Source organism: Carassius auratus, chromosome 15 (assembly GCF_003368295.1).
Source record: "Carassius auratus strain Wakin chromosome 15, ASM336829v1, whole genome shotgun sequence".
NCBI classification, from domain to species: domain Eukaryota; kingdom Metazoa; phylum Chordata; class Actinopteri; order Cypriniformes; family Cyprinidae; genus Carassius; species Carassius auratus.
The window spans coordinates 128,707-139,847 of NC_039257.1; the positions used below are offsets into that span (position 1 = coordinate 128,707).

General features: G+C 30.9%; 1 pseudogene; it reads left to right on the top strand.

The window, feature by feature from the left end:
- Window positions 1-40, top strand: part of LOC113114556 (cGMP-dependent 3',5'-cyclic phosphodiesterase-like) — a 21,714-nt pseudogene extending 21,674 nt beyond the window's left edge.
- The last annotated feature ends 11,101 nt before the right edge of the window (window positions 41-11,141 follow it).

Below are 11,141 nucleotides of genomic sequence, written 5' to 3' on the forward strand. Positions count from 1 at the left end.
AATTCCAGCAGCCAGTGTCACTTTTTTTTTTTTTTTTTTTTTTTTTTTTTTAGACCTCAAGTTTTTAGAATTCCAGCAGCCAGTGTCACTTTTTTTTTTTTTTTTTTTTTTTTTTTTTTTTTTTTTTAGACCTCAAGTTTTTAGAATTCCAGCAGCCTGGCGTTAGTTACATTTCTAGAACCTGTAAGAATTCCAGCGTTCAGATGTTACATTTTTTAAACTTGCAACAATTCTGGGAGCCCAGTGTTTTTTTTTCCAGCTGTCATATGTTACATTTGTATCATTTTTATATTAGCAGTTATTTTTTTGCACATCCGAGCAGAAGCTAACTGAATCCTACAAGAAAAAACAAAGCCACTGTTTTCTTTTCTGCGTCCTCGGCGTACAGAAATTGTGAGTCGAAACAGATCCTTGGATAATTCATCTACCGATTCCGCCCCGCAGACGTCAGTTCTCCCTGTTTACTCCGAAAAACCCCACACAACAGCATTTCTCCATTCCCCAGATCCCAAACCCAAAGCAATCGTTGGAAGTCTCAGTCACGCGTGTGTGACGTGAAACACACACAGACTCCGGAGACCTTCTGAAAGAGACGTGGAGAGACTGTTTGAAGCTCTGTACATATAGTTGTGTGTTTTAAAGGGCTACGCGGCCCCACACTTTTCTTTCTCAGGATGGCAGAATGTGTGCATCTAATGGATCTTGCCTTACAAATGTTTGCGTTGCCTTCCTGAGTGACTTTAAAAGAGATCTATGTATAAAACCGTTTGGCCTGTCTCTGTAGAGTTCTGAAGCTACATGGATATATAGAGATATCTGTTTGCGGTGTGTACATGTGTGTTTGCACAGCTGTGACGGTAAGTGCCACAAAGAAACAGAAGACAACGAGAGTGATGTCAGTTTTATGATTTAACCTGATGTCAGTTTAATATTAACCTGCAGTGGAGGGGGAATTTCACTAAAACTCCATCATATTTCACAGCAAAATCAAAAGAATAAAATAAGTTACATTGAATTTTATGATAAAAAATGTTGCATTAAATATTAAGCCTGTTTTTAAGACCAATATCATTGTAATATTTTTTTTCATTAATGTCATAATGAAAAATGTCAATGATATAATGGTCCTAAAAACATGTCTTCATGCTAATTTTTATTTATTTATTTATTTTAGATTAATTATGACCTGCTGTATTTGAAAAAAATAAATAATATATATATATATATATATATATATAACACTTTAAATAATTGAAATGCTTTCTTATAGTTTCCTATTCCTCCATTGTATTTTAAGTTTATAATTATTACAGATATGATGCTATTGTTTTCTTGTGCAACAAGTGGTTTTTGCATCGCCTCGTGTAAATAACATCCATTTCTAAATGATTTTTTTTAACACACACACACTGATTTACTGAATCTATTTTCTGGTATTTGTACACGTTTGTACCTGTAGGTGACGGTAAATAACATTGTTTTTCTTCAGTTTGGAATAAAACCTTCTCTCGTGCCAATCAAAGACGGCTCTCTGGAAGTTTTTCTCTCGACTCAATCTACTGAGGGTTGGGTTTATGAAATCTGACTGGATTGATTCTTTGTGTTTGAGGTTCATAGATTTGAGGTTGAAAAATAGACTTATTTTGAACAATGAAAGACTACATCACTAACGACATCAGATAACATGAGCTAACAATGGTGAGCATTTATGAATCTAATTTCAAAATATACAAACCTTGTAAAACCAAAATCTTCTAGACATGGTACAACGCATTCAAAAATAAAAGTCAGGAATGTGTTTTTTTAAATCAGAAGAAGAACAAGTTTTGTTAACATTAAAATGTATCTGATTCACAATTATTAAAAAGAAACTTCAAATAAAACATTGACTCAATTGTCAAAGTTTAAAGTAGAAAGACTTAAAAAGTATAAAGTCCAATAATCTTTTCTGTTTACAACTTTACAAAAAAAATTATACTGTAAAAATTTATGATTTGTTGCAGAATTTATTAATTTTGAACATTTATGAATACATTTTTAAATCAATTTGATAAGTTTCTCAACATTAACTAACATAAAAAAAAACTTTCACTTGGAAATTGCTCCTAAATTTCAGAAATAATTACAAAAACTCTTCAAAAGTTATGAAAAAAAAAAAAAAATCGTCAAACACAGTAATATTATTTTTACTTATAACTATTAAAATATTTTTAAATGTAGCTAATGATACAGCATTTATTGTAACATTAACAAACACATTTTTAAAATCAAGCCTCTATTAAAAGTTATGCATCAACTAACACCAAACTTTTTTTAGTAGTAAGTGCTGACAAAAACGAGGAGTATATAAAAAAAGTATTAATTAAAATAAACTCTTGGTGTCTCAATTAAAACAAAAAATAAATCACAAACACATCATTAATTAGGTTTTTATTCAGTGTTGTAAAAATAAATATTTCAAGCATATTTAAAGTCATTCTCACACAAAGCAAGAGTCTGAGCGTATCACACACTAAAAACAACTGCATCTTTAATAAATCACTGCTCTATTCAAATAAAATCCATCATAGGTATTTTTTATGCATTATATTCATTAAACCACTCACATTGCACTCTATCACGGAAACAAACAGAATAATTGCTGACAGAAATATGTAAACATTATAACACAGACCGAATCATTTTACCAAAGAAAAACTAAAAACTAAAAAAGATGGAATCTTTGGAATGTTGAACAGATTCGTTTAAAAAAGTAACACTTTACAGTAAGGTTCCGTTTGCTAACATTAGTTAACGTCATTAGTTAATATGAACTAAAAATATAATTTTTTAAAAAAATTGATAAAAAAATTGATAAAAAGGTACATCTCTTAATATTAATCCACTGAAAACCAAAATAAGAAAAAATTAAATAACATTTATAGATGCTGTAAAAATATATTTACAGATTGCAAGTTGATGCATTTACTAATGTAAAGAAACGAGATCTTACTGTTAAGTGAGCTGCACAAGAATTCTGGGTAATATCTGAGGTAGAAACAACCATTTCATTAATCAGTCTGTCCTTTATTCTAAACAAATAATAAACCCTCCATGTAATAAAACATGAAAAACACTAATAAAACAGCTGATATGATGCGTTTCAGGATTTTTGGGGCGAGCCTCATCTCCAGGAATCAGATTGTGTTCGGCTCGTCATCGAACATCATGTTTTCCAAATGAATCAAACCTCCGGGAAAAAGTCTGAAAACAAACCAAAAAAGAGAAAAGTGATCAAATAAGAAGCTCAAAGGGTAAAACCCAGTAAACTAATAAAATAAACGATATTCTGCATAAACAAACCAAAATCAGGGCTACTTTAGGAACAATATTTTAAGAAATTTAAGCCAATTTTTTAATGCAAAAAATAGGTTTTACTGCATTGATATATATTTAAGTGATTAGAATGCATATATATATATTAAATATATATTTAATATGTCAATCTCAAAAAACAGCATTACAGAATAACAAATTGTCATGAAAAGAATCTGTCTTTTGATTTTGGGCTGACCTTTGACCCGGACGTGCTCGTGTGACCCTCTCAGTGTTCCCAGCTGCGCAGTGAGGTCTGCAGCGAGCGCATGTCTTTCAGCAGACGCAGACTGTCTCCACCGTCTCTGACCTTCAGCGGCCCGGCGCTCTGCTGACCGCACTGTGACAATAATAATCAGAAATGTTTCTTGAGCAGTAAATCATCATTATTCTGATTTCTGAAGATCATGTGACACTGAAGACTGGAGGAATGATGCTGAAAATACAGCGGAGCATCACAGAAATAAATAACACTTTAACACAGATTCACATGAAAACAGATGATTTACATTGTAATAATATTTTGCTATTTTACTGTTTTTTTCCATTGTATAGTTGAAATGTGGGCCGGTGTTACCTGAGTTTGATGTCGCCGGACCTTGGCGATCTGTTCTCCTTTATTCTCCATCCTCTTCATCAGCGTCTCCATCTCTCGCTCCAAATCCTGCCTCAAGCGATTCGAACCACACGACTGGATCTGTCTGACCAATTCCTGCTGCTCGCTGACACACACACACACACACACACACACACACACACACACACACACACACACACACACACACTTCACAAAATGATTCACTCAGAAACACAAGCTGGCAACATCGCCTTCACAAACCAAATCCAAATGTTGTCCTGCATGTGTAATTATTAAATTCACTTTGCAGATCATTTCATATCATTAAAATTTGAAGTGTGTAAACAATTTGAATTATTTTATTTGTTTACATAAAATAATTATTAACAGAATATTCATTTTTGGTAAAATGTCCCTTTAAGCAAGACTACAATTTTATTTTAGTGTCATTAAAGTAGTTTTTTTAAATTAACTTTTATTTGTATATTTAGGTTTTAATAATAATATGTGTTTCATCAGTTTATTAGTTAGGTTTATTATTTTATGTTTCTTCGTTAACTTTAATTATTTGTAATAATTGTTTAATTTTTTTATTTAGTAATTTTAGAACTTCAAGTCAGGGTTATTATAGTTCTTTAAAATGAAAAACAAAACCATAAAGTTACCCCTGTTGAAAAACAGTGTTTTTTTCCATGTAAACATTTCTCATTTTCATTTGGTTTAGCCTGATGTACTAAATTGACAAAAACTTTAAAATAATAATAATAACATTTACCAAAAAATTACTAAAATTTTAAACTAAATTTAACATGAACGTGGAAAATATTTAAAAAATCATAATACGTCATTGATATTAAAATAACAAAAAAATGTAATGTTGACTTGGGAACTGAAATAAAAAAACTTAAAAAAAAATATTTTATTTTAGTTCAAATTTACTTCAATGCAACATTTTTAGTTTTAGCTGACGATAGTGACACTGGTCAAAGAGAGGGTGGAAACTAATACAATGAAAGATGAAGAATAATCCTCACAAGCTCATTCGTCCAAACTCGTCCTGCAGCGTCAGCAGCAGCTCTGACAGCTCCTCCCCACAGGAAGAGGAAGAGGAGGAGCTACTGCTGGCCTGTCGAGCGCTGTGATTGGTGGAGGGGGCGTGTCCCAGCACTCGCGCGTTACACAGCTGAGGATGATGCTGCTTCATGAGATGAAGGACGTGCTGGACGTTTGCTCGCACGGAGTGACTCGAGCCTGTCGACTGAAGACACACACACACACACACAGACTCATGAACATCCACAATACTGCTCCATATCAAACATGCTTTGTCACTTTGTACAGGAAATAATAGTAATGGTAGGGACAGTGTAAGGGTCAGAAATGATCATGAAAAACTAATTTGCAATTGTTTTCGGTGCAAAAACCCATGATTAACATTGTAATAAAATCAAATGTTATAGTATAAAACACTGTGTTTGTGTCTTTACCGTCCCGGTCACAAATGGCACGTCTCCCAGACTGAGTCTGTAATGCGGCTGTGACGGATTTCTCTGCAGAAACACAGGAGATTACACACATGAGCAGATAATCCGAGATGCTTTACTGATATGTCAGCCTTTTTGTCTATTATGAGATTAATTATCTATATAACAAAAATTAAATGTCAGTTGGTTTTGTTCTTTAACATTATTGAAATATCGGTTGGTTTTATCCCATAATGAGATTGAAATATCGGTTGATTTGGTTCTATAACAACACTGAAATATTATCTATTTTGTTGTATTACAAGATTGAAATATCGGTTGATTTGGTTCTATAACAACACTGAAATATTATCTATTTTGTTGTATTATTAAATTGAAATATCGGTTGATTTGGTTCTATAACAACACTGAAATATTATCTATTTTGTTGTATTACAAGATTGAAATATCGGTTGATTTGGTTCTATAACAACACTGAAATGTTATCTATTTTGTTGTATTACAAGATTGAAATATCGGTTGATTTGGTTCTATAACAACACTGAAATATTATCTATTTTGTTGTATTACTAAATTGAAATATCGGTTGATTTGGTTCTATAACAACACTGAAATATAATCTATTTTGTTGTATTACTAAATTGAAATATTGTTTGATTTGGTTATATAACAACACTGAAATATTATCTATTTTGTTGTATTACAAGATTGAAATATCGGTTGATTTGGTTCTATAACAACACTGAAATATTATCTATTTGTTGTATTACTAAATTGAAATATCGGTTGATTTGGTTCTATAACAACACTGAAATATAATCTATTTTGTTGTATTACTAAATTGAAATATTGTTTGATTTGGTTCTATAACAACACTGAAGTATAATCTATTTTGTTGTATTACTTAATTGAAATATCGGTTGATTTGGTTCTATAACAACACTGAAATATAATCTATTTTGTTGTATTACTAAATTGAAATATCGGTTGATTTGGTTCTATAACAACACTGAAATATAATCTATTTTGTTGTATTACTAAATTGAAATATTGTTTGATTTGGTTCTATAACAACACTGAAATATTATCTATTTTGTTGTATTACAAGATTGAAATATTGTTTGATTTGGTTCTATAACAACACTGAAATATTATCTATTTTGTTGTATTACAAGATTGAAATATCGGTTGATTTGGTTCTATAACAACACTGAAATGTCATCTGGTTTTGTTCTGTTACAAAATTTAAATATCAGTTTAAATTTTAAAATACAAACATCAGTTTGTTTTGTTCTAATAAAATATTTAAAGATCACTCGGTTTTGATCTATTAGGAAATGTTAAAATCGGTCAGCATGTTTCTATTACAAAATGTAAATATGGTTCATTTAGTTCTATAACGACACAGAAATCTGTCAGTTTTGATCTATCACAACCTTTCAATATCACCCAATTTTGTTCTATTACAAAAAAACTGAAATATCGGTCAATTTTGTTTTATTATGAGATTGAAATATCGGTTGATTTGGTTCTAATAACAACATTGAAATGTAATCTATTTTGTGGTATAAAAGTTTTAAATATTGGTCAGTTTTGTCCTACATTGAAATATCAGTAGCTTTTGTTCTAGATTACAAAAATGTAATATTGGTTGGTTTTGTTCTGTAATGACACTGACATTGATCTATAACGAATACAGTGTCATCTGGTTTTGTCACAAAATGTAAATATAGGATTTTGTTCGATTAAAATATTTAAATACAAGTCAGTTTGGTTCTATTACAAGATTAAAATATTGGTCGGTAGTGTTCTATTATAATACTTAAGTACTGTTTATTTACTAATTTAATTTTATATAAATATCGGTCAGTTTTTTTTCTATTGCAAGATTTAAAAACTGGTTAAATTTGATTCTAGAACAACAATGAGATGTCATCCAGTTCTGTTTTATAGCAATTAAATATTGGTTGGTTCAGTTCTATTACGAGATTTAAATATCACCTTTATTTTTTTATATAGTTCTATTACAAAACTAAAATAGTCAATTTTATTTTATTAAGAGGTTGAAATATCGGTTGAAATATCGGTCCTATAACAACATTGAAATGTCATCTGGTTTTGTTCTGTTACAAAATTTAAATATCATTTTGTTTTAAATATCTTCTAATATTTTAAGATTACAGTTTTGTTCAATTAAAGTTATTGTTTTGTTCTATTACGAAATGTAATTATCGGTTGGTAATTTTCTGTTACATACAGTTCATTTAGTTCTATAACGGCATTGAAATCATCAGTTTTGTTGTATTATAAGATTGAAATATTGTCAAATTTTGTTCTATTACAAAACTAAAATATCAGTGAGTTATGTTATATTATGAGATTGAAATATTAGTCTGTTTTATTCTATTATGAGATTTAAGCCAATTTAGTTAAACTATGAAATAAAAATAAAAAGAAAAAAATCAGTAGCTTTTTTTTCAATTATAAGATTTAAATACCAGCTGTTTTTATTACGAGATTGAAATATTGGTTGGTTTTGTTCTATACAAGAGGGTATAATTCTCAAATTAGTAATATCTGAGATTTCAAGCAGGATTACTATATTGCGATAATATTTCTTACTGCAGTTGATATCATTATATCCCCACCTCTTAATCAGTTGTATTAAGTAAATGCATAAGAGGAATCAGTTCTGGTTTACCTTTGCTGAGAGCTTCTTTGGGTTGTTTCTGCTGGATTTGTGTGGACGTGGAGACACTGACCGGATGAGCAGACGATTGGCTTCTAGACCCGTCTGCAACTGACCACAGAACAGATAGACACAGTTAACATCATACAGACAGACAGACAGTAGGGCTGGGACAATAAATCAATGCATCGAGATTCGTGGATTGATTGAGATTTTTTAAAATGCATCGAAATTCTCTTCTAGAATCGAATCTGCGCTTAGTTTCTAACAGCAGATGGCGCTGTAGGCTGGTTTTTAACCGCACACTCCTCAAATGCTCATGAAGAAGTCTTATACCTGGTTTAATGTACTTGCACCTTGGCTTTTATGCTTTTATGACTTCCTTAAAGCTGCAGGTGAGGGGTTGAGAGTTATCACAAAAAAAAAAAAAAGCTCATAAAATATCGCTTCAAGTGTAGAAATTAGGAAAGAAATATTAAATTATTCTAAGTTAAGAACATGGGTTGCAGCTCTTAATTTTGAACTCTCAAAGTGCATTAGATAGCATAATTTAACTTTAAAATGAACAAAATTGTTATATATATATTTTTTTATATCACAATAAATACCGATAATATACGATATTATCGTATCGTGAGATTTGGATATTGTTACACCCCAAAGAATCATTCATCTATGCATGATGCATGGATTTATTGTTCCAGAGAGACGAACCTGAGCTGCTTTGTCCTGCACCAGTTTCCTCTGATGTTCCTCTTCCTGTAGTTTCCTCTCCAGCTGTCGGATCTTCCTCTCAGTGGAGCTCTGAGTCTCCGTCAGCCGGTGATACTCCTGCTCCAGCAGATCCAGCTTCTGCAGCTTCAGCTGAACATCAGTCCGATCCGCTGATCCCAGACGCTCCAGAGACACCTGCACAACACACACGGGATATTAACACAAACACACACACACACACACCTGTTGTAGCAGGTCCTGTGTGTGTGAGACGCACCTGTCGGCGCAGCACAGCGCTTCTGTCTGATTCAGTGTTTCTCACAGTCTTCCTCATGTGCTCCAACTGTTTCTCCAAGCGTGAGCATCGAGTCTCGGCCGCAGACAGCTGAGAGAAACAGATCTACACACAGACATTTTACTCTACATTTACTGGAAATTAAAGGCTGGGAATAAAGATACGTGTCACTAGTGGTAACCTAAAAGCTTTAAAAACAATAATAATAAAAAAAAAAACATTATATGAAAGACAAAATGTTACCTTGGCAACTAAAATTACTAAAACAATACTGAAAAAAAAAAAAAAATCAAATAATAGTATATAATTAAAAATATTTCTAAAAAATGATTATAATAAAAGGATTTACAAAAATAAGAGTACAATGTTTTACATGAAAACATTTGAAATGTTGCCCAAGTAACTGAAATAAAATAACCAAGCTGAAGTTACATATAATAATAATAATAATAATATAATATTATGTAAATGATTTATTTCGCTTAAAATAAAATAAAAACATAAAATTCATAGCAAAAAAAACTAAAAGAATTAATAAAAATGCCACATAACAAAATTCATAAACTGACTCTAAAATGTATTGTAAAGATAAATGCTTATTAATATGAAAAATATATATATTTCTTTTTTGAAAAATAGAATGTAACAAAAAACTTAATTTGAAGCTAAACTAAAATTAACAAAAATTTTAAACTGAAACTAAAATAAAAATACATTAAAAGCTATAAATAACTATTTATTATATTTAAAAAATATTTAATATATATTAGAAAAGTAATACAAATTTAAAAAGCCACATCGTTACTAAAATTTCTATTTAAAGGTACGACACAAAGCTCTTATAAACTCTTTCTCTTTCGTCACTATCTGACTTCATCCTTACATTTTTTTTTTAAAAACTCCATTTTTTCTCTTCGTCTTTCTCTGTCTAGCTTGTATTATTTTGAACAATGCTTGAATCTTGCTATGATGAGCACTTCCTGTGTCTGTCTGCCCCTTTAAGAAGAATCGCTTGATGTATTCCCCAGATGTATCTGTATTGAAATGTGCAGAGCGAAGCACCCGCTCACCGTGGTTTGTGTGTGTGTGGTCCGAGTGTGTGGAGACGGTCTGGAGCTTCTGCTGAGCGTCACATCGCTCCAGCTCCAAACGACGGATCTTCTCCTGCAGGTTCTTCAGCGCCGAGAGGATTTCTGCAAAAAACACAGCAGTTCAAGGAGTTCTGCATCTAGCTCACACTGGCCCAATGCACACATCACAAATCAAAACAGCATTCACATATGAAAAACTCAGCCAATCAGACGAGAGCTCATTTACATACACAAGTCTTGAAGAGGAGAGATGTTAATTACAAGAGACTGCATCTAAACTCTCCAGCAGGTGGTGCTCTACAACAAATATTCAGAAATAAGTTTTGTGAATATTTCATCGCCAAACCTCTGATCCCGAGCAGAAATTTGCCTCTATTATAGATTTTAGATTTTAATAATATTACAAAAACTTTTATTTTTATTTTTATATCATCATTTGTGTTCAAATAGTTTAATAAGAGTTTACTTTAGCTATTATTGCATATCAATATTACTTTTTTTGTGTGTGTGTGTGTGTCACTGAGACACTAATATAGTCTTTTTTAAATAGTTTTATTTTCATATTTTCCATTATTATTTTAAATAACATGTTTTTTGTTGTTTATTATAGTACATAAAGTTTATTAAATGAAAATAATAAATACTTTGCCTAAATAAAGCCAGTTTACATTTATATTAAAAACATATGTACGTAAAACATAAATAAAAAAACTTGAAATTAAATAATGCAATTTTTTTTTTTTTTATATAAATGTTAACTGTAACGTAAACATTTATTTCAAGTAATTTTTATGGTTTTGGTTTTAGTATAATAATAACAACCTGCAATTAATTATTTATGAGTTTCTGAATTCAACACATCTTTGCTGCTCTATTTTAACTTTCAGTGTCAAGTCACACTGCATTTTAACTTAAATAAAATTAATTAATTATTATT